Raw genomic sequence first — 23,026 nt, 5'->3', positions numbered from 1 at the left:
CTCTTGTTCGTATAACTTACTTCTATATGTCGTGATGCTCCCTAATGAGTTGGCTGTTACTAGTGATAGAAGATTGCTGTGATTACGTTTGCATAGTTATGATGATATTTATGTGTGTCTTCCTGTTATGATAAACCCCCACAGGCATTATGCTAGTGGAATCACCATCAGAATGTACAATGTAGAGTATATGACACTGCAACATTCTAAAGGATGCTCAGGAAGACCTGTAGCCAGTCTGACAGTTGACAGAGATTCAGTAACAGTTCAGACACAGCCTCTGCAGTGCTAACAAATGTACTGCATGTTTGTGTATCATTCTAGTATGTGATGGTAAAAGCATCATTTAAAACTTTGATTATGCCAGCTGCCTTATTATGCTTCAATAAACTTTAGTGCTGATTATAATATTGGGGTTATTTAGCAGTTGCCATTGACGATGATGAGAATTATGTAGCGGAGAAGTGTAATATTACACAGCGTGATAATTGCAGGCTCTGATGAAGTCGTTCAGAAATGAATTGGAGAAAATATGATGACTTAGTGGGTGTTGAGTGTTTTAGCGTTTCAGAATGTTCCTGTTAAATAGGTAGTTGATCTCACAGAAATACGTTAAATCGTGCAATGCTGTTTGACGCTACTCACAAAAGTAATTCTCATAGAATTCAATATTGGCTTGGACAGAGACCAGTACCAGATAGCAGCCCAGATACACAGAGCAGGAGGGAGAGGCAACCAAGGTTGTCTTTCCACAAAACAAAACGCTACTAGAATATGCAGATGATAAGGGCATTCATTCTGATGAATACTTCTGTAATTTGTGACAGCAGCAGGAGAGGGTTGGTTCTAAGCAGAAATATTACATCCCAGTGTAAGTACTTTCAAGATATACAGTCATTAGATTTGACAGACCTCTGCTGAACATTTAACCACTTGAGGACCCACCCTTTACCCCCCCTTAAGGACCAGCGCTGTTTTAGCTGATCTGTGCTGGGTGGGCTGTGCAGCCCCCAGCACAGATCAGGGTGCAGGCAGAGCGACCAGATCGCCCCCCTTTTTTCCCCATTAGGGGGATGATGTGCTGGGGGGGTCTGATCGCTCCTGCTTGCCTGGGTGTTGCGGGGGGGGGGGCACCTCAAAGCCCCCCTCCGCGGCAAAATTCCCCCCTCCCTCTCCTCCCTCCCTTCCCCGGAGATCCGGGCTGCACAGGAACGGATCTGTCCTGTGCAGCCTCTAACAGGCTCCTACCTGTCATGTGACAGCGATCCCCGGCGGCTGATTGGCCGGGGATCGCTGATCTGGTACAACGCTGCTACTGTTAGCAGCGTTGTACGAATGTAAACAAAGCGGATTATTTCAACTTGTGTTTACATTTAGCCTGCGAGCCGCGATCGGCGGCCCGCAGGCTACTCACGGAGACCCCCGCCGTGAATTGACAGGAAGCAGCCGCTCGCGCGAGCTGCTGCTTCCTGATTAATTAGCCTGCAGCCAGCGACGCAGAACTGCGTCGCTGGTCCTGCCGCTGCCACTTTGCCGACGCGCGGTATGAGTGCGCGGTCGGCAAGTGGTTAAAGAAAATAAAAGGTGTGAGATTTCTTGTACCCCTCTATTACACAAAACATCAGCATGCCTTGGCTGAAGTCAGCATGGAGCAATTCATTATTATTATTTTAGTATTCATATAGCGCCGACATATTACGCAGCGCTGTACAGAGTATACTGTCATGTCACTTAAGTGTCCCTCAGAGGGGCTCACCATCTATTTCCTACCATAGTCATATGCCTATGTATGTATCGTGTAGTGTAAGTGTATGTATCGTAGACAGTCTAGGGAGAATTTAGAGGGAAACCAATTAACATATCTGTATGTTTTTGGGCTGTGGGAGGAAACCGGAGAGACTGGATGAAACCCACACAGACATGGGAAGAACATACAAACTTTGTGCAGATAGTACCCTGGCTGGGATTTGAACAGAGGACCCAGAGGAAGGCGAGAGTGCTAACCACTATGCCACTGTGCTGCCCATTCATAATTTTTATATGTATGTTTAAATGCATCAGCTACATACACTTAAAAAAAAATCAGCAGATACATGTTTATGTGACACTGTTATACTAGTGACACCACGTAGAACAAATATATCTTTATCTCACCACAGAATTTTATATGTCTTGTCCTGGTCTTATAGAGACTTAGGAATCCTACCTTGATGCAGCAAGTATTTAAAGAACTACCTAATAGCATAATAGAAACAACTTCTTTTAGAGCCACTGCATTTTAAAACAATGGTGGACTCCATGACAAATCTTTTTTACCTTAATTTTTTAATTTTTATTATTAGAAAATAGTCAAGTTCTAATAATAAAATGAAGATGAGAAAAGACTTTGTCCTTACATATTGCTTCATCTTCAAACCTTGTTTTTTATCTTCAAAGAAAAGGAACTTCAAAAAGATCCTAGTAGAGAATGTTACATGAAAGTTCCATCCTGTTGCAATCACCTCAGTCTCTAGTGTCGACAAATACAAGTCTTCTTGCTTGTGCAGTAGGATAGGGATCAAAGGGCTAATTTTTTTAACCAAGTGGACATCAAACATTGTTTTTGTGGCTGTGTTGCATACGTGAAAAACTTATTTTAATTTTAAAAATTGGAATAATATTTAACATTCGACTATAAGAAAAGAAAAAAGATTTGTGTAATGGTGGCCATACATGGTACAATTTTTTGATACAATCTTACCATTTCTATGTAGTATAAGGGTAAATTAAATGAATATATTGAAAGGATAATTTAGGCAGTTCCATTATATTACATAGAAATGGTAAGATTGTATGAAAAAATTGTACCATGTATGGCCACCATAACACTGATATGTACTTTAAGAAGTTGTTAACCACTTCACAACCAGACCTTATTTCCACCTTATGGACCAGAGAAGTGTTGATGTTTTAGCTATGTCCCTATTTAATCAGCAATTACTTTATCTCTACTTATGGCACCTATGTTAAATACATATTGTTTTTTTCAAGACAAAGTAGACTTTCATTGTATGGCATTTTATCCCTCAAACAGTTTTGTTTTCTATGCATTTTAATGGGAAAAAGAGGAAAAAAATCAGTAAAAACACATTATTTCTCAGTTTTGCCAATTCCAGTTTAAACATAAAAAGTGGTTTTGTAGATTAAAAGCACACATTTTGTTTGGCTATTTCTACCATTTATCACAAAACTTAGATTATGTTCCTGTCACAATTTATGCTGAGGATATTTGATTCTGAAATAATGCTACAGTGTGTATTTTTCACTATGAACTGAGAAAATAAAAGTATTTTTATTGGTAAAAATCAATCTTATTGGCTCATGGAACATATATTCCTTTTCACCAATTAGTGCTGCATCAGATAGTGCGGGAGGTGTGCACAGAATCAAGCCCAATCGTGTAGCTTCAGCTACAAGACGTATATCTACACCCTCGTGGCTTAGATGAAGTCACAGAGGACGTAGATATATTGTAGTGGTAGATAAAGTGGTTAACAAGTTAAGCTGGTCATCTGGCAGGAGAAATACAACTCTCAATGAATAGATCTTATTTCCGCATCAGTCTGTAAAAATCACCCACAAACAGACAGAAGGAAACGATGCCAAACATAAACACACAATTAACAAGCAAGGGAAGCAATACGTACTTAATTATTATATGATTATTATATGATTATATTATATGATTAGATAATTTACTGTTCCTATTTCAAGGTTAGTATTTAAAAGAGGACCATACACTATGCAATCTAATGGCCCATACACACGGGCTACAACTGTCGCCGCAACCACGTGTCGCCCGTGTGTATGGGGCGCAGCAACTTCGCCGCAACTGTCGCTAGTCCGCGTGTGTATGCGGACTAGCGACAGCAACCCATAGGCAATACACGGAGCTTCCGGCGGGGGGGGGGGAGGAACGTCGGCGACAGCTTCCGCCGCATCACTAATCCCTCTTCCGCCGTGTGTATGCGGAAGGACCTGGCGATGAGCTTTCGCCGATCTGTCACGCACACGCTCCCGTGTGCTAGCGACCAGCTACATTTGTAGCTCGTGTGTACCCACCTTAAAGGTACAATCACTCTTCCCACATTCATGAAGATTAAGAACTACATGTATAGTTAATCCCCATTACACCAAACCCACATATGTATTTGTTAGATTATACAAAGGTTGTAAAGTCAGATTGCATTGTGTATGGCCAGTTTAAATAAACAACAACAATTTTGTGACTAATAATCTCAACGTTGATCCATTGTGACAGGTAGTGAGGCCATAGTTTGTGTACCTGGTGATGGGAGATACAACCACACTACTAAAGGGATAAACCAGAGACAACACAAAATGGAACTTGTCAAGGGGAAATAACATCTCTAAATGAACTAGAGACAAACAGAAACGTCCAGAATAAAAGTTTAGAATACATTGGTCAATGAATTACAATTGGACAATATAAAATGACAGATATTGCTGGTGAAACCTAATCTGAAAAAGGGAAAATGAAGGAAGCTTAAAGGACTTACGAGGCGAAAATGCTAAAAAAAGTAAATTACCTGCCTCATCTTTTATGGCACAGAGGACGCCGTCCGCGCCCTCTGTGCCGATCCGCCGGGTCCCCCCGCTCATTAGCCCCCCGGGCCGGCTGCCGACCCCACGGCCCGGGTCGGGCTCTCCTCCCACCCGCAATATGGCGGACTGCGCAGCCGCGGCCAAAGGAAGCGGCCGTATTGCGGGTGGCAGGAGAGCCCGACCCGGGCCGTGGGGTCGGCAGCCGGCCCGGGGGGCTAATGAGCGGGGGGACCCGGCGGATCGGCACAGAGGGCGCGGAATACTATCGATTCACATATTTTTTCAATTGACACAGGAATTATTTGGGAAGTGCTGCTAAGTACTGGTGTATACATTTTAGTAGCAACTTCTTTGTTTACTGTTAGCAAAATACATTCAAAGTTTACTGACGCCAAAACTGACGGCTGACTGAGCCATGAGGAGAGGGGAAATTCCGCTCACACTTGATCAGTTAACTCTATGTGTAGCCCTGTGTGTGACAGAGAGAGACAGGACACAGGAGCTGCAGCTGTTGGGAGCTTTGTTTCTGACTGAAGTGTCTGAAGAGAGCAGATGAAATGTAACTAATTGTCACAGCTTTTTCATATTGTTTTTGCTTTCGGAGTTTGATATGTTTGATATTTGCTTTCTGTAGTCTGATATGCAACTCTGGCTGTGCATTGAAGCAGACACCCCTTCTGCAATTGATTTGTCCCAATATAGCTAAATCCTACCCTCAATAAATTACAGCTTTTGCCTCTGATATTTAACATGAAAAGTAGGAAAATGTTTACACAGCTACTTAGACATTATTTGCATACTGTCATTTTAGAACACTTGGGTATCAATAGTATTCCTTTAAGCGAAATGTGATATGATGAGATAGACATGAGTATGTACAGTGCCAAGCACACAAATAAATATGCTGTGATGCTTTTCTTCTTTCTCTGCCTGAAAGCGTTAATATTCAGCTATGCTAATTAAAAACAATGGTGCATGAGCCAGCCTGGGGCCCCGGGAACTCTCACTGCCCGGGGCCCCAGAACCAGCATCTAACACCATATGTGAGCACAGCCAAAACCTTGGAGCTGCCACCTCCAAGGCCTGTCTCCTACTGCTCTAAAACTTACCAAACACACAATTGGAGAACCTCACTCCCAAACAGTTCTCTGCTGCTTTATAAAGCCTGCAGGCTGCTTATAAGCCAATGAAAAGTGCACACATAATACACCTAGCTTGCAGTGATAATCAAGCAAAAGCTGAGCAAGTCAGCCAATTAGTAGGAGAGGGCTTCAGTTGCATATAGACAATGGCTATATGACCAGCAGGGGGCACCAGCGTGCAGGATATTCCCTCTCATCTGCCCCCCCTCCTAACTAAACTGCATGGGATACTACAATAATTAAAAACAATGGTGCATGAGCCAGCCTGGGGCCCCGGGAACTCTCACTGCCCGGGGCCCCAGAACCAGCATCTAACACCATATGTGAGCACAGCCAAAACCTTGGAGCTGCCACCTCCAAGGCCTGTCTCCTACTGCTCTAAAACTTACCAAACACACAATTGGAGAACCTCACTCCCAAACAGTTCTCTGCTGCTTTATAAAGCCTGCAGGCTGCTTATAAGCCAATGAAAAGTGCACACATAATACACCTAGCTTGCAGTGATAATCAAGCAAAAGCTGAGCAAGTCAGCCAATTAGTAGGAGAGGGCTTCAGTTGCATATAGACAATGGCTATATGACCAGCAGGGGGCACCAGCGTGCAGGATATTCCCTCTCATCTGCCCCCCCTCCTAACTAAACTGCATGGGATACTACAATAATTAAAAACAATGGTGCATGAGCCAGCCTGGGGCCCCGGGAACTCTCACTGCCCGGGGCCCCAGAACCAGCATCTAACACCATATGTGAGCACAGCCAAAACCTTGGAGCTGCCACCTCCAAGGCCTGTCTCCTACTGCTCTAAAACTTACCAAACACACAATTGGAGAACCTCACTCCCAAACAGTTCTCTGCTGCTTTATAAAGCCTGCAGGCTGCTTATAAGCCAATGAAAAGTGCACACATAATACACCTAGCTTGCAGTGATAATCAAGCAAAAGCTGAGCAAGTCAGCCAATTAGTAGGAGAGGGCTTCAGTTGCATATAGACAATGGCTATATGACCAGCAGGGGGCACCAGCGTGCAGGATATTCCCTCTCATCTGCCCCCCCTCCTAACTAAACTGCATGGGATACTACAATAATTAAAAACAATGGTGCATGAGCCAGCCTGGGGCCCCGGGAACTCTCACTGCCCGGGGCCCCAGAACCAGCATCTAACACCATATGTGAGCACAGCCAAAACCTTGGAGCTGCCACCTCCAAGGCCTGTCTCCTACTGCTCTAAAACTTACCAAACACACAATTGGAGAACCTCACTCCCAAACAGTTCTCTGCTGCTTTATAAAGCCTGCAGGCTGCTTATAAGCCAATGAAAAGTGCACACATAATACACCTAGCTTGCAGTGATAATCAAGCAAAAGCTGAGCAAGTCAGCCAATTAGTAGGAGAGGGCTTCAGTTGCATATAGACAATGGCTATATGACCAGCAGGGGGCACCAGCGTGCAGGATATTCCCTCTCATCTGCCCCCCCTCCTAACTAAACTGCATGGGATACTACAATACGGGGCCCCAGGCTGGCTCATGCACCATTGTTTTTAATTATTGTAGTATCCCATGCAGTTTAGTTAGGAGGGGGGGCAGATGAGAGGGAATATCCTGCACGCTGGTGCCCCCTGCTGGTCATATAGCCATTGTCTATATGCAACTGAAGCCCTCTCCTACTAATTGGCTGACTTGCTCAGCTTTTGCTTGATTATCACTGCAAGCTAGGTGTATTATGTGTGCACTTTTCATTGGCTTATAAGCAGCCTGCAGGCTTTATAAAGCAGCAGAGAACTGTTTGGGAGTGAGGTTCTCCAATTGTGTGTTTGGTAAGTTTTAGAGCAGTAGGAGACAGGCCTTGGAGGTGGCAGCTCCAAGGTTTTGGCTGTGCTCACATATGGTGTTAGATGCTGGTTCTGGGGCCCCGGGCAGTGAGAGTTCCCGGGGCCCCAGGCTGGCTCATGCACCATTGTTTTTAATTATTGTAGTATCCCATGCAGTTTAGTTAGGAGGGGGGGCAGATGAGAGGGAATATCCTGCACGCTGGTGCCCCCTGCTGGTCATATAGCCATTGTCTATATGCAACTGAAGCCCTCTCCTACTAATTGGCTGACTTGCTCAGCTTTTGCTTGATTATCACTGCAAGCTAGGTGTATTATGTGTGCACTTTTCATTGGCTTATAAGCAGCCTGCAGGCTTTATAAAGCAGCAGAGAACTGTTTGGGAGTGAGGTTCTCCAATTGTGTGTTTGGTAAATATTCAGCTATGCAACTGAAAGTTTTTCTCCAGTCAGGACCCAGTCATCTATATTTTCTCTCACTGATAAGGAATTACAGCCACAAAATACTTTGTTCTCAGAAGCCCAGTTCTTTGCCTGGAGAGGATAGATAAAAAAGGTCAATAGTTCATATATTTTAGCACTCAGAGATAAGGGACAGACTGTTTCAATGAGCTGAGGAAAATCAATAAATCTTTTTTTTTTTTAATTTTGTAAACATAACATAAAACTGTGAGATATCTAAAAGTCATTATTAGAAGTAGGAGGTTTGATACAATTAATTATCTCATCATCACTTTGTTTTCACTTAAGTTTCACTTTACGAAGCAAAGCAGGCATTTTTGGTGCACGGGCGCCTGTCATGTCTCCAGACGTCCATAAACTGCAATTTAAATTTGTAGCTATTGGTGTCGGGGACCTGAATTTTTGACGCACGATAATGCCATTTAGCAAATAGATAGGTACATTTAAATTTGGCATGGGTGCTTAGCTATTACATAGCCAAGTGGAAAATGAACACTGCTTTATTAGCATCAAATTATTTAATTTGTCAAGACCACTCTGTAACGATGGTACAGGAGGTACTTAATAAAACCCCCACATGCGCTTGGGTCCTTGCTGATCCCCACCTCCCTGTGAGTGCTCAATCAGGGAGGGGTGTAGCTATCTTGCACATGTGTGGGACTGAGAGGCAATAGAACAACCTAAAAAGGCAGATGTGACCAGGGATTGGATAACATCCACTCAGACATAGTATCATATTGCCTAAATACAGTTGTACAAATGAGACTGTCGGAATAATATTTAAGGGTGCAAATATTTACAGTAATACCAACAGCAATATAGGTATTGCTGAAAAAGAAATTTCGGCAATATCTGGTTCCAAAAATGAATATATAATGGTAAGGAATGTTTGCTTTAAGAAAGTGCACCTGCATAACCCCAAAAATATATTTATTGATTCTTTAGCAGAGAGAATATAAAAACAGATTAACCAGCAAAGTTTAATTATCATCATTAAATAAGTGAAAAGAGTTGCAAAAGGACATTAAAGAACTCCACTCAATGTCATGTGCCACTTGGCGGATGGGTAAGGGTGATTGGGCCTGCTTGTTTCTAATCTCACCAGTCCCCTGAAGTCAACAAAAATCAGAGTCTTGGCTTCCTGCAGCTGTTATGCTGGGAATACACGCTACTTTTTTGCTAAGAATCGTTCCGATAGATGCCTTTGATGATAAAACTCCGACATGTCCGATGTTCCGCTCAATTCTGTTCCGCTCGATTTCTCATAGAAGTGAATGGAAAAAAGATAAGAAAAACGAGTGGAAGATAAGAAAATCGAGCAGCAAATCGAATGGCTAATACATTGCGCGCCGAATTTAACGCGCAAAACGTAACGTGTATTCCCAGCATTAGGTGTGCATCTGCTGTACATGCTCTTGTGTGCTGCCTGTCCCTTTAATTAGAATGTTCTGTTATAGCATCTTATATTGCAGCTTCTAAGGGGACATTTAATGGGGGAAAATCCAATGGCTGCAGAAAGCCTTGGATCTGTAACTTTAATGAAAATTTCTGCTTACGGTCTGGGCTTGGGGAGTATGAAACATACCCTAACTCACTTCTACAGAAGTTATCACAGCTGGATGGAAGTGGATAGAGTAGGTCTTTTGGTGAGTTGATTTACTGACTTCATTTAGCTAAGTTTCTTATTTAACAACATGGCTCTCTAAGTCATTAATGGTGCTTTATGTTTGTTTGTTGCATACAAAGTTTTTGTAAACCCAGTTGGAAATGGGTTTGTACAAAAACTGGGCGTAAAACATGTAGAGATGAACTAGTGAATTCTGTGGGGTACAAATAAGCATAGCTCCCGAGTCCCAACTGTCCCTCTTTTGGAGGGACAGCCCCTCTTTGGGAGCCGTGTCCCTCTGTCCCTCTTTCCTCCCCATTTGTCCCTCTTTCTATGTAAATATATAGATTTCTCTACTAAAAAATGTGTTTGATTAATGCTAAACTTTATTCCCATCTTTAAATTGGTATATTACTCCCATAATGGAATAATCCACAGCTTCCTGAATTCACTACAATTCCAGACCCCCAGTACTGGAAAAAAGGAGGTATTATCTTCCTGAGACAAGTGGTAGAGCAAGGAAAACTAATACCTATCTCCAAGCTGAGTAAACAATTTCCAACCTTTACCATTCAGCAGTTTCGTTATATTCAATTACAGCACGCCTTTCACAAGCATTTTTCAGAAAACTTGATCCGCATTGCTCCTCATCCTCTCCTATTATTGCTTGAAAAAGGCCCAGCTAAACACCTTATTGGAGACCTATATAAGGAGATGGTGTCGAGCAAAGCGTTAGACCGTATGAAACCAATTAAAGAAAAATGGTTAAAGGAGGGACTCAAACTACAAAACGATGATTGGGAAGACGCACTAGAAGCCCCCCAAAAAGTTTCTATATGCAGCAAAGATAGAACCACACAAGTATATACCGTATATCTTACACCAGGCAATTCCTTACCCCCAGTAGAATAGCTAAATATAAACAAGACGCATCTGACACCTGCCCCAAATGTGGGACCCAATACCCCACCTTCTTTCAATTTGGCTATGCCCCCTTATCAAAGCCTTCTGGCTCCAAGTAATAAATGTCTTGCATGATAAAATGGGCTGCCCAGTAACCATGGACCCTAATCTATGTGTGTTAAGTATAACATCAGATGAAGGTATACAACCCAATACCAAGACATTCATCCACACAACTCTATTTGCAGCAAGACAGAAAATTGCTCTTGATTGGGGAGAAGCCCCAGTCCCTACATTTGCAAGATGGCAGAAAAGACTCAATAGGGGATTGCCTTATAAAAATCTGGTGTACTTGCACAGGGACCACTCGAAGCAGTTCCACTTAATTTGGGATAGGTGGAGCGAAAATACAATAAATAAATACAAATAAAAAAGGCGCTCCTTAATCTCCAAAGTATTTAGTACGGACTTTCCAATTCTTCAATGCATACTGCATGTGCAACTAATTGAATCCTTAATTGTGAAATGTAAAAGTAAATGCCAGTTATGCCTGTATATGCTGTGTGTCGTTTATGCCTTAAGGCTGCTTGCACACCAAGACGTTACAGGCGCACGTTAGTGCGCCTGTAACGCTCCCCCAACGCACAGCAATGTAACACAAGTGGGCTGTTCACACAGCCCACGTTGCGTTACATGTAACGCTGCACGTTCTGTGCAAAGTGCAGCATGCTATGGCGTTGGAGCGGCTATAGCCGCGTTAGACTGTTTGCACATGCGCAGTGGGGGGGCGGAGGAGGCGGGGAGAGCCAGCTACAGTAGCCGCGCACATGGCTACTTAATATTCACTGCACTGGCGGGCGCTGATTGGCCGGCGGGACCACGTGATGCGGAGTGTCTCGCTCCGCATCACGTGGTCCCGCTGGCCAATCAGCGCCACTCTGGGAGACATTATAGGACTGGAGCCGCCTAACGCGGCTCACTCTACCGTCGGCTCTTGCAGCACCATACGTTGTGTTAGGTGCACGTTATGCGACCTTAACGTGCCACCTAATGCAACGTCTTGGTGTGCAAGAAGCCTTAATGTGCACCTTTGTAAGCCACTTCTGTTTGCTATTTGCAGTTACTGTACATTTATCTGTCATGCTTGCCCTAATGTAAACTTGACAGATAAGATGTCTGCACTGCATTTTGTACACCATGACAATTGTTGACCAATAAAAACCTTTTTTGTTTAAAAAAAAATTGATATACTGTATTACTAATTTTAAAATGTTAATATGAAGGAAAATGAACCAGGATAGAAAGGACCAGTGTGATATGAATTATAAAACAACATATTTTGCTTATGAAATCTTTATAGTATGCCTGGTACTAGGGGTGTGATGTGGGCGTGATTAGGGGTGTGGCTTAAGTGTCCCTTTTTCTCATCTCGAAAAGTTGGGAGGTATGAAATAAGTAGTTCTCATTTAAGGCCTCTTTCCCAGTGGGACATTGCGTTTGATGCGACATTAAAGTCGCAAAACGTGCCCCTAACGCAACGCATGTTGGTTTTGAAGTTGGACGTTATTTTAAACTGCAATATGTGTCTCTTGGTGCGCCGTTTTCGTTTCATACTGATGGAACGAAAACGGCGCATGTGTCACGTTTAAAAAAAAACAAAAACAATACTGAGCATGTGCAAACAGTCCAACGCAGCTAATAACGCTTATAACGCACAGCATGCAGCACTTTCTAAATATTGCTACACGTTACACACAACACAACTTGAGCACTGTGAATGTCGCACAGACTTTGTGTTGCTGTGCGTTAGTCTACATTATCACTTTTTATAACGTGCGACTTTAATGTCGCACTGTGAAAGCAGCCTTAGACTCCAGGCTTGTATGTGACATTTTATTAGGAATCCAAGTGTCAGTCTAGTGTTCCATAATATGACAAATATAAGATTCAGTACAAGAAATGGTATATACTGTATAACACTCCGGAGAAACCCAAAATGAATTTCAATAACCTGTGAGTGTGGTCCTGACCTGCCTCGAATTACTGTAATATAAACCCTGAAACAAAGTCTACCGAGCGTACATTTAGTGCAAAAGGTAACAAAATTTGACAAAGCTCTTGGGTAAAATCTTTCAAAACTTTTCTAATAGAAGAAAATGACATTATAAGAGTACCTAGATGCCAGGCTGGATGGCAACTGATTTCTTTCAAGTTAACGTATGGCCACATTTTTCTTTTGATTTTGGCCAGATTAGAGTTGCACATGGGGACATGTCCTCTCCAAATTGAAATTAGAAGAGACCTCCTTAAAGAGAACCCGAGGTGGGTTTGAAGAATATTATCTGCATACAGAGGCTGGATCTGCCTATACAGCCCAGCCTCTGTTGCTATCCCAAACACCCCTAAGGTCTCCCTGCACTCTGCAATCCCTCATAAATCACAGCCACCCTGCTGACAAACAGCTTGTCAGAGCTGGCTGTGTTTATCTCTATAGTGTCAGTCTGATGCTCTCCCCGCCTCCTGCAGAACTCCAGTCCCCGCCTGCATCCCTTCCCTCCCTGCTGATTGGAGGGAAGGGACGGGAGCAGGGACCGGAGCTATGCAGGAGGCGGGGGAGCAGCTGAGACTGACACTACAGATGTAAACACAGCCTCACAGCAAGGCTATGATTTATGAGGGATTGCAGAGTGCAGGGGGACCTTAGTGGGGTTTGGGATAGCAACAGAGGCTGGGCTGTATAGGCAGATCCAGCCTCTGTATGCAGATAACATTCTTTAAACACACCTCGGGCTCTCTTTAAGGCTGCTTACACACTAAGACGTTACAGGCGCACGTTAGTGCGCCTGTAACGCTCCCCCAACGCACAGCAATGTAACACAAGTGGGCTGTTCACACACGTTTTGCTGAAACTGCAGCATGCTACGGCGTTAGAGCGGCTATAGCCGCGTTAGACTGTTTGCACATGCTCAGTGGGGGGCGGAGAGGAGGCGGGGAGATGCCGCTACAGTAGCCACGCACATGGCTACTTAATATTCACTGCACTGGCAGCCGCTGATTGGCCGGCGGGACCACGTGATGCGGAGTGTCTCGCTCCGCATCACGTGGTCCCGCCGGCCAATCAGCGCCACTCTGGGAGACCTTATACTGATAGAGCCGCCTAACGCGGCTCACTCTACCGTCCTCTCCCGCACCACCATACGTTGCATTAGGTGGATGTTATGCGACCTTAACGTAGCACCTAACGCAACGTCTTGGTGTGCAAGTAGCCTAAAGGAGAAATCCCATTACAAAGATCTGTTGCTAGAACACGTTTCTTCAGTGGAGACTGAAATATAGCTTGGTCTTACTGAAAATTCTTACACTTTGCTGCTTTATCCAAAACTCCAAAATATATATAAAAAAATAGGGGAAAGTGTTTGTGGGCAACACTAAATGTGAAGAACCAACCCCCCCCCCCCCCCCCCCCCACACACACACACACAAAATGAAGAGAAATCAGAATCAGAATCAGAATATTTTATTTCGCCAAGCACGACTGGGCCGTGCCCGGAATTGGTTTTGGCAAGTACAGGGCAAGTGTGAAGAGAAGGAACAGGACATACAATACAACTACATGCAAGCATCAGCAATACAAAGATACAGTTCCAGCAATTGGTCGCCTTTGAGCACATTTACATAGCAATATGCTTCCATGCGATCAGGTTTAGAGTTCAAGAGTTCAGGTAGTTGACGGCTGAGGGGAAGAAGCTGTTCCTGTGCCTTGTGGTCCTGGTGTAGATGGAACGGAATCTCCGGCCTAAAGGGAGTCTGCTGAAGAAGCGAAAGCCTGGGTGGGACGGGTCATTAGCTATTTTTTTAGCTCTGGAGCGCAGTCTTGAGTTGAAGATTTGATCAAGAGAGGGGAGTGGTTTCCCAATGATTCTCTCCGCTGATCTGATGACCCTCTGCAGTTTGTGTCTGTCGCTGGCGGAGGAGCCAGCATACCAGACCAGGATGGAGGAGCAGAGGACAGATTCAATTGTATATGTATAAAATATATATATATATATATATGTATAAACTGTAGCAGCATGATGACAAGTATATCAACTCGAAAGAGTGACTCATAACACAGAATACTATTAAAATGGACCTGAACTATTGCACATGTCAGAAGGAAAACAGAGAGAATTTTACCCTGTATGTATTGAGAGAGTCTGTCTAATTCCCCCTCATCTGTGATTAATCACAATTTGTAATTTGATCTTTCAGCTGTGTCAGCTGACTGCCTCTGCAAAGCAGCTAATTGTAAACACAGAATGTTAACCCTATGTCTGCTTCCATGAAAGCAGGAAATATTTTTCTTTAAAGGACAACCAAAGCAAGGGCCCTTTTCCACTAGCAGTCGCTAGCGTTCACGCTGAATGCTAGCGATTGCTGAATCGCAATTCCGGCGATTTCCCGACGTTTGCGGCCGTGATTTTGCTATGCTATGCACTGCATAGCAAAATCGCGGCAAATATCGCTCCGCCGCACGTTCGCGTTCCCGTCAAAAACGAATCGCGGTAGTGGAAATGACCTACCGCGATTCCTATGTTAAAAAGCAAACCGTAGTGATTGTAAAATCGCTAGCGGTTTGCGACTTCACGATTCGGCCAGCGCAAACGCGCTAGTGGAAAAGGGCCCCAAGAGGGATATGAAGGCTGCCATATTTATTTCCTTTTAAACAATACCAGTTGCCTGGCTGTCCGGCTGATCCTCTGCCTTCTAATACTTTTAGCCATACACCCTGAACAAGCATGCAGCAGATCAGGTGTTTCTGACATTATTGTCAGATCTGACAAGATTAGATGCATGGTTGGTTCTGGTGTTATTCAGACACTAATGCAGATAAATAGACCAGCAGGGCTGCCAGGAAACTGGTAGTGTTTAAATGGAAAATAATGTGGCAGCCTCCATATACTTCTCACTTCAGTTGTCAGTTGGTTATTATGCTGTTGGTTATCTTTTAGAGCAGAGAGGTACTTCTAAGTTTAGGCCCGCTTTAGTGTTTGTCACCTTTATGTCTCTAAATGGACACAGCAAATGAAAAAATGAAAAAAGTTTCAGAAGCCCAAGTAAATGAAATTGGGTTTATTTCAGTCTACACATTCCACGAACAGTTGTTGCAGTTATTTTTTAAATGGTATGCAGAATCTATTTAATACTTACTGTATATTCTGGCGTATGAGACTACTTTTTACACCTTAAAAATCATCTGAAAAGTCTTATACGCCGGGTGTCATTGATGCCGGGTGATACACCCTGTCCTATTACCGCCTCTCAGATCTCGCTGCTGAGGATTGTAGTGAAGCCGCGCAGGCGAACATGTGTGACATCTGAGAGGCAGAGAAGGAGGTAAATAGGGTAGAAGGGTGGGCCAGAAGGGTGAAAGAGATGTGTTTTATGGGCACAGCACAATCTATTCTTCCATACCGCTCTGATAAACAGGTAAACAAGGAAAGCTGACCAATCCACTTATGGAGACTGGAAGAGTTGACCAATCGAACCGGTCAATCGCCTATATTGCTATACACTGGGTACCACATACAGTACAGCATCAGTATCTATTCATACATAGCACCAGTATATGAAGTTTTTTTTCCTTTTTTTTTCGATGTGCGTTGGAAGAGTGGTTGTGATGATCCGCTCAGCTGGCTGCACAGGCAGACAGCTGTTTGTCCATTCCTCTAGTCTGTGGGCTGCAGGTCTCTGGAACAGAGACTTGTCTTTCCATTGCAAGTTTCTGTTCTGTTCTCTTGCTGGGGAATTTGCATGCATTCGTTATGCAAATCCCCTACCTGCCTTCTTTGATGACTGGCACTATAAGAGCTTTATGTTTCCCAGAAGGCTTTGCTGGTCATTTCCTTTCCATGGTCTGTTCCTGATGGACACTGCTGGAGTGTCAGCCATTGCTATCTAGTATAGTTAATTCCTGGGGGTTGCTTTAGGCTCCCCTTCTAGCCCAGTCAGGTTGTATTATCTGTATTGCCTGTTCTGTCTTGTCTTGCCTGTTGCCATTGTTGTCCAGTCCCAAAGGTGGTCGACAGGAAATGGTTCTGATCTCTGTTCTTGGAGTATAGCTGGTGCAGCGGTTGCTACCAGCTATCTCTTTTGTTCTGTCTCCTGGGATCGCGCTAGCTACTTTTCGCTAGCGCTGGGGATCCTTCTGTTCTGTCTTCTGGGATCGCGCTAGCTACTTTTCGCTAGCGCTGGGCATCCTTCTGTTCTGCTACTCTGTACCTGGATCGCGCTAGCCACTTTTCGCAAGTGCTGTGGATCCTATCTCTCGCTTTTCCCTGTTTTCGTGTGTCTGTCTTGTCTGCTACGCTTGCTGGAGGCTCGGTGAGGTAACCGTTAAGCAAGCGCTCGCGTCCTTTGTTTCATGTTTGTCTGTCGATGTTTAGTTAGGCGTGCTTGTCTCTATTGTGCTTATCACGTGGAGACCACGCATAACCGCGTGCACTGTTGCGAATGAGTGCGGTGTTCGCGGTTAGCTAGCGTTTGTTATTTTCCGTATCTCCTTATTGTATTATTTGCTGTGCCTTTGCTACCCTCGTATTCTATTCTGATCTGCCTTGTGTCACATCTGGCGATCGCACCTCTCGCGATCGCGTTCCTATTTCATATCTGCTGTTGTAACCTGTAACTTTGCTCAATCTCATTCGCAATCGCCTCTCTTGCGATTGCGTTCTGCGCTTCGTACAATTCCTGTCTGGCACTTGTGGAGGTACAGAGGATTGGTTCCTCTGCACTCCCCAGCGCCATCTGCCGACAGGAATTTCCCTCTACAGGTGCGTAGCACCTTTTGCTGGGTGCCTGCAAATATACGCTTGTGGAGGATTTCCGCCGTGTCAGCGCACGCGTTGTGCGCTGATCACGGAGAAAGTTCCACAATCGTTACAGAATGACCAGCCCAACCCAAAACCCCAGTGTAGACGGAATTTCCGATTTGTACGATTTTGTCGAATATGGCTCTTGTACCTTTAAGAGATTTAAAAAACTTGAACCTGAATCAGCAGACGAATTTTTGTCTGAGTGTACGAAACTGTTAGCGAACCCTGAATTCCAATGCACCCCAGTGTCTACCTGGGCCCCCCCAAATGGTCTACATTCTGTTGGGGGGCGAAATGTCAATGTGGGGTTATGATGTGTTAGATCATACCACCCTGAGTCAAAGACCCCTGGAATTCTTGGCCTTTTTAATTCACAATTGGCTGAGATTACCTCAATTACCATACCCCCTTAATGAGTTGTTGTCAGCAGCTCAATCAGCTGTTCCATCTACTCTTTCATCCATAAAGCAGCCATCCAAAGCCTCTAAGTCTAAACGGAAAAGATCTAGGAAGGCTTCCCAGCGGAAAGATCCGTTGCCCATGGCAACCACAGATAGAGAGGTTATTTCTGTCAAGTCTGAAATGGGCAAAACCATGCAGTATGATAATGATGTTTATAATGCATCTGCTGATCAGTTTCCAGGTTTTTTGCCCCAATCCAAATCTTATGTGGATCCTGCTATAGGTAGGATCGCACACTATATTAAAGCAGTTAAAAAATCTGTACTCGTTCCTGATCACCACCCATATGGAGATTATTTAGATACTGGGTTGTTCGAACTGCCATTTGCCTCATGGGAAATCGGGGCCTTGGTGGAGGAATTTGATTTGGATTGGAAAGCCTTTTGCGATTTTTACATCGCAAAAAGCGCGGATGTCCTGAACGATTGTCTTGACTCTGTGTGCCTTTTGATTGATTCTGATGACTGTGACGAGTGTGTTGTGGATCTGGTGATGTATGTGTGGCAGATCATTTTGGATGAATTACACACACACCAATTAATTGATCCCAATAAAGAGGTAAAAGATTCCCGTTCTGTTCCTGCTCCAGTTCCATCTGTAGACTGTGCGCACTATGATTGTTCATCCTTTGTTAAGTGTGCATGGGAGCCCCCGTTTGAGAAATGGGAGATCGAGCTCCTGGTCTATGAATTGGAATGTGATTGGAGATCGTTTTGCAATCATTACCGTTCTAAAAACGAAGCAGTTTTGTATGCGTGCATTGAGTCTGCGTGCACTTTAATCAAGACTGGTGAATGTATCTCTGACTTTGTGACTCCGCTGTTTGACGTGTGGAGAATGATTTTGGATGAACTACATGCGCTTCTATCTGCTAAAAACACATTGTCAGCGGACGATTGTTCCAATCCTCTGGATTTAAAGAAAGTGAGTTTTGAATGCATTCCCTTTCCCAAAGCAACTGAGTGTTTGAAGTCTGAGTGCAAGTCGTTCAGAGCAGTTGCTTGTGTGGAAGTTGAACCAGTGTGGTCTGATGTCGCCACCGCACGTATGGCTGCAAAAGGTCTGTGTGGTCCTGTGTCTAAGGAAGACAGATTTTTTCCCTCAGGTTCTCTAAGATCGTCCGTTTGTGAGCCTGCCATGGGGAAAATTCCTAAGTTATGCAACTTTAAGAAAATTATTGATGTGTCTAATAAAGTTTCTCCTGTTGTTGTCGCCACTTCTTTTGCAAATGAATCTATGTCTTATTCTGTTCACACCTGTGCAAGCCTGTTGCCTGATGACAGTTGCTCCAGTGTTTCTGTCCTAGATGCCTTGCAGTCTGCTCCGCAGATCGCGGAGGTTTGCGATATGGAAGCATCAGTTTCGCAACCTAAAGCGATCTTGGATCCGCAAATTTTGCGTTCTGACTCCTCGGATTCGACATTGTTAGCCGAATCTAAGAGTGAGACAGCGCTTCGGTTTTGCGAATCTGATGCTGAAGCTTCTTTGCCTTGTCCAGAGAAGCTTTCTCTGAACCTGCCCTGTACCATGAATGAAGGCATGATGTCCACTTGCATTGACATTTGCGAGTCTGATTCTGAAGAAAGTATTGACTCTCCACCCAGTACTCTGGATGAGTCAATATTGCCTTGTACAATATCTCCTGCCCTGCCCCTAGAGGCTCGTCTAGGTATTGCTGCTATTTTTACCTGTCTTTCTGCAGTTTTGGAGTTGCAAGCTAGTTTGACTACTACGCAGAGTTCTGGGTGCAGCGAGATTAAAGTTAGGGAGTCAGTGTGTGGTCCAGTGAATATTCCTGTACGTTCCACTCATGATGATGAAATTCAGTCTCAGTTTATGGTGGAACCTTCCCTGGGACATCTGCCCTGTTCTCAAAGTAAAGTTCCAGTTTTGCCCTGTAACATGGATAGTACAGAATCCTTCTTAGACAACTTGAAAAATGATGTTCCTGAGGTCTTGTTTGATGATCTGAAGGTCTCCGAGTTCCTCCCAAAGGGTGCAGAACTTGTAGGAGATGTCTCCTGCCCCCCAGGTCCTTCTGAGGTGTTGCCTACTTCAGTAGGCATTGCTGCCTTGCTGACTACTTTTGCAGCTCTTGTGGAGCTTCATTCATGTTTAGTCCATGATGATATTACAGTTACAGAAAATTCTGAATTTGAGTCCGAGTCTTCTTTTGAAAGACCAGTACCTGTGACCTTTACTCGTGATGATTTTCTGCCCGGTACTGGTTTTGGTCTTGTCGTGTCGGACTCTGAGGTTGGCAGTTCCCCGACATGTCCTGAGGTTTCTCCTGTACTAGTGTACCCCGATGTGCTCTGTGACCCAGAAAGCCCAAGTGTGCCTCAGTTACCAGCGTACTCAGATGCTTCCTCAGTGGAGACATGTTCTGATATAGCCTGCCTGCTTGCATGCCCAGAAGTGGTCCCTGAAAGTCCTGATCTTGATGGGTGTCCTGCTAATTTTGAGTCTGGAATGATCATAGGTTCCATAGGGGTTCTTGGTGGTTCTCCATGTGAGCCTGGTGAGCGTTCTGGCTTCTTGGGATCTCTGCGGAGCTTCAAGGCGTTCTGGGAGATTCCGGGAAAGGTTTTGCTTGGTGCCCTGAATACGATCAGCAATGGCTTTGGTGTTGTAAGGGACACTTCGAACAGATATTGCGGCAGGTTTGGTATTCTTGGACGCTCCTTGGAAGGTGGTGGGTATTGTCTGGAGGGTGTCGATGGCTTCTTCTCTGGTGTCCACAGTCCTGATGGGTGTTACGCTGAGACTTGTAGTGCTGATGGGCATGTTTCGGTGGCTTCTGCTTCCGATGAGGTCGGTTTCGGATGGACTGACTCTGGAATTGGGCCTTGTCGGGCTGCCCCGACCTTCATGAGTCTTCAGTTAGAGTTTTGTGATGATACCAGTTTTGAGGGATGTCTGGAATCCATCCCTAGAGGGGGGGGTACTGTGATGATCCGCTCAGCTGGCTGCACAGGCAGACAGCTTTTTGTCCATTCCTCTAGTCTGTGGGCTGCAGGTCTCTGGAACAGAGACCTGTCTTTCCATTGCAAGTTTCTGTTCTGTTCTCTTGCTGGGGAATTTGCATGCATTCGTTATGCAAATCCCCTACCTGCCTTCTTTGATGACTGGCACTATAAGAGCTTTATGTTTCCCAGAAGGCTTTGCTGGTCATTTCCTTTCCATGGTCTGTTCCTGATGGACACTGCTGGAGTGTCAGCCATTGCTATCTAGTATAGTTAATTCCTGGGGGTTGCTTTAGGCTCTCCTTCTAGCCCAGTCAGGTTGTATTATCTGTATTGCCTGTTCTGTCTTGTCTTGCCTGTTGCCATTGTCCAGTCCCAAAGGTGGTCGACAGGAAATGGTTCTGATCTCTGTTCTTGGAGTATAGCTGGTGCAGCGGTTGCTACCAGCTATCTCTTTTGTTCTGTCTCTTTTCGCTAGCGCTGGGGATCCTTCTGTTCTGTCTTCTGGGATCGCGCTAGCTACTTTTCGCTAGCGCTGGGCATCCTTCTGTTCTGCTACTCTGTACCTGGATCGCGCTAGCCACTTTTCGCTAGTGCTGTGGATCCTATCTCTCGCTTGTCCCTGTTTTCGTGTGTCTGTCTTGTCTGCTACGCTTGCTGGAGGCTTGGTGAGGTAACCGTTAAGCAAGCGCTCGCGTCCTCTGTTTCATGTTTGTCTGTCGATGGTTAGTTAGGCGTGCTTGTCTCTATTGTGCTTATCACGTGGAGACCGCGCATAACCGCGTGCACTGTTGCGAATGAGTGCGGTGTTCGCGGTTAGCTAGCGTTTGTTATTTTCCGTATCTCCTTATTGTATTATTTGCTGTGCCTTTGCTACCCTCGTATTCTATTCTGATCTGCCTTGTGTCACGTCTGGCGATCGCACCTCTCGCGATCGCGTTCCTATTTCATATCTGCTGTTGTGTGTGCGCGGTCGCGGGGTGGCGACTGGATTGGCGCACACACATACAACCTGTAACTTTGCTCAATCTCATTCGCAATCGCCTCTCTTGCGATTGCGTTCTGCGCTTCGTACAATTCCTGTCTGGCACTTGTGGAGGTACAGAGGATTGGTTCCTCTGCACTCCCCAGCGCCATCTGCCGACAGGAATTTCCCTCTACAGGTGCGTAGCACCTTTTGCTGGGTGCCTGCAAATATACGCTTGTGGAGGATTTCCGCCGTGTCAGCGCACGCGTTGTGCGCTGATCACGGAGAAAGTTCCACAATCGTTACAGTGGTAGTCTTATACGGTGAGTATATCCCAAACTCTATATTTTAACTGTAAAATTTGGGGGTCCGTTTTATACGCCCAGTCATCTTATACACCGGAATATACGGTATTTACGTAAAGGGGAACTGAAGTAAGAGGTATACGGAGGCTGCCATATTTATTTCCTTTTAATCAATACCAGTTGCCTGGCAGCCCTGCTGGTCTATTTCTCTGCAGTAGTATCTGAATAACACCAGAAACAAGCATGCAGCTAGTCTTGTCAGATCTGACTTTAAAGTCTGAAACACCTGATCTGCTGCATGCTTGTTCATGGGCTGTGGCTAATAGTATTAGAGGCAGAGGATCAGCAGGGCTGCCAGGCAACTGGTATTGCTTAAAAGGAAATAAACATGGCAGCCTCCATATACCTCTCTCTTCAGTTCCCCTTTAACGTCTCAAATTCTCAAGGTGAAATTTTAAAGTCTGAGTTTATGCTGTCGCTGTTGAAATATGAAAGAGAATATGGAGCAGGAATGTCTAATGCAAAATGATACCTGCAGCCTGCTCTGAGCAGCTCAGGGTGATCAGAGGACCTGCTTAACCACTACAGATTTTGTTCTGAAAACTGACCCTACCCATATTAAAATGGATCTGAGCTAAAAATAAAAAAAAACTTTATTGCACCAGCAGCATTATAAATACAAGATACAGTCCAACAACACTACCTAGCTAAACCTCACCCACTGTAAGCAATATGTATCAAATCAGTGCATAAAGTGCAATGCAAAGGGAATCCATATTTGTCAGCAATAAATACAAGCACACAGGACTCACCATGGGCAGATCAGTAAAATCATTTTAGTCGGTAAAATACCTCATTCGGTATTTCAAACTTTCCCCCCCCAAATTCACTAAAGTTTTTCTGCATGAGGTAGAAGTTTGGTAATTTACC

The 23,026-nt window shown here is 44.5% G+C and overlaps 1 protein-coding gene across 3 annotated transcripts in view; it reads left to right on the top strand.

Moving 5' to 3' along the window:
* The window catches only part of CTXN3 (cortexin 3), a 105,219-nt gene that overhangs the window by 72,656 nt on the left and 9,537 nt on the right, over positions 1–23,026 (top strand). The gene's annotated exons all lie outside the window — the stretch shown is intronic.

The sequence above is a fragment of the Hyperolius riggenbachi genome, chromosome 1 (genome assembly GCF_040937935.1).
Source record: "Hyperolius riggenbachi isolate aHypRig1 chromosome 1, aHypRig1.pri, whole genome shotgun sequence".
Classification (NCBI taxonomy): domain Eukaryota; kingdom Metazoa; phylum Chordata; class Amphibia; order Anura; family Hyperoliidae; genus Hyperolius; species Hyperolius riggenbachi.
This window is presented reverse-complemented; position numbering and strand designations above follow the sequence as displayed.